Genomic DNA, 2,500 nt, shown 5'->3' on the forward strand with positions numbered 1-2,500 from the left:
AGAAAAAAATATATATACCACAGACAGAAACTTGTAAACTGACATGCTTGAAGACAAACGTACACATACACTTACTTGAAGCGCATGTATACATAAAAAACAAGCACCCACTTGCATAAAACACACACACACAAACCCACACACACACAAACGAAGACGTGTATGCAGCCCATGCATTACCATTTTCAACAGTATTATAATCAATTATATTATCATTAACACCATCATAATCATTATCATCATAATGATCATCACTACCATTATCACTATCATTCTCATCATAACTCTCGTCAACATAAGTATTATCCTAACTCATCATCATTAACCATCACAACCCATCATCATAAATCCCCATCATCATCATCACGAACCTCATCCCCATCATCATCACCAACCTCATCATCATCACGAACCTCATCATCATCACCAACCTCATCATCCTCATCACCAACCTCATCACCATCATCACCATCACCAACCTCATCACTATCATCATCACCAACCTCATCACCATCATCACCATCACCAACCTCATCACTATCATCATCACCAACCTCATCATCCTCATCATCACCAACCTCATCACCATCATCCTCATCACCAACCTCGTCACCATCATCCTCATCACCAACTTTATCACCATCATCATCTCCAACCTCATCACCATCATCATCACCAACCTCACACCATCATCACGAACCTCATCACCATCATCATCATTACCAACCTCATCACCATCATCATCATTACCAACCTCATCACCATCATCACGAACCTCATTACCATCATCATTACCAACCTCATCACCATCGTCATCACCAACCTCATCACTATCATCATTACCAATCTCATCACCATCATCATCACGAACCTCATCACCATCATCATCACCACACTCATCACAACCATCATCTTCATCACGAACCTCATCACCATCACCAACCTCATCACCATCATCCTCATCACCAACCTCGTCACCATCATCATCATTACCAACTTTATCACCATCATCATCACGAACCTCATCACCATCATCATCATTACCAACCTAATCACCATCATCATCACCAACCTCATCACCATCATCATCATTACCAACCTCATCACCATCATCATCATTACCAACCTCATCATCATCACCAACCCCATCACTATCATCATCACCAACCTCATCACCATCATCATCATCACGAACCTCATCACCATCATCATCACCAACCTCATCATCATCATCACGAACCTCATCACCATCATCATCACGAACCTCATCACCATCATCATCACCAACCTCATCATCATCATCACGAACCTCATCACCATCATCCTCATCACGAACCTCATCACCATCATCATCATCACGAACCTCATCACCATCATCATCACGAACCTCATCACCAACCTCATCACCTTCATCATCATCACGAACCTCATCACCATCATCATCACGAAGCTCATCACCATCATCAGCATCACGAGCCTCATCACCATCATCAGCATCACGAATCTCATCACCATCATCATCACCAACCTCATCACCTTCATCATCATCACGAACCTCATCACCATCATCATCATCACGAACCTCATCACCATCATCATCATTACCAACCTAATCACCATCATCATCACCAACCTCATCACCATCATCATCATTACCAACTTTATCACCATCATCATCACGAACCTCATCACCATCATCATCATTACCAACCTAATCACCATCATCATCACCAACCTCATCACCATCATCATCATCACGAACCTCATCACCATCATCATCACCAACCTCATCATCATCATCACGAACCTCATCACCATCATCATCACGAACCTCATCACCATCATCATCACCAACCTCATCATCATCATCACGAACCTCATCACCATCATCCTCATCACAATCATCATCATCATCCCGAACCTCATCACCACCATCATCATCATCATCACGAACCTCATCACCATCATCATCGCGAACCTCATCACCACCACCATCATCCCGAACCTCATCACCATCATCATCACCCCGAACCTCATCATCATCATCATCATCACGAACCTCATCACTATCATCATCACCAACCTCATCACCATCATCATTATCACGAACCTCATCACCATCATCATCATCACGAACCTCATCACCATCATCACCCCGAACCTCATCACCATCATCATCACGAACCTCATCACCATCATCATCATCACCAACCTCATCACCATCATCATCACGAACCTCATCACCAACCTCATCACCTTCATCATCATCACGAACCTCATCACCATCATCATCACGAAGCTCATCACCATCATCAGCATCACGAGCCTCATCACCATCATCAGCATCACGAATCTCATCACCATCATCATCACCAACCTCATCACCTTCATCATCATCACGAACCTCATCACCATCATCATCATCACGAACCTCATCACCATCATCATCATTACCAACCTAATCACCATCATCATCACCAACCTCATCACCATCATCATC

General features: G+C 43.2%; 1 protein-coding gene across 1 annotated transcript in view; it reads left to right on the plus strand.

Annotated features, from left to right (window-relative positions):
• Window positions 1–2,500, plus strand: part of LOC122243371 (kin of IRRE-like protein 1) — a gene marked incomplete at its 5' end in the record, with an annotated part of 54,195 nt that overhangs the window by 45,408 nt on the left and 6,287 nt on the right.

This window comes from Penaeus japonicus, unplaced genomic scaffold (genome assembly GCF_977035675.1).
Source record: "Penaeus japonicus unplaced genomic scaffold, GWHDUDI00000001_assembly GWHDUDI00000030, whole genome shotgun sequence".
NCBI classification, from domain to species: Eukaryota; Metazoa; Arthropoda; class Malacostraca; order Decapoda; family Penaeidae; genus Penaeus; species Penaeus japonicus.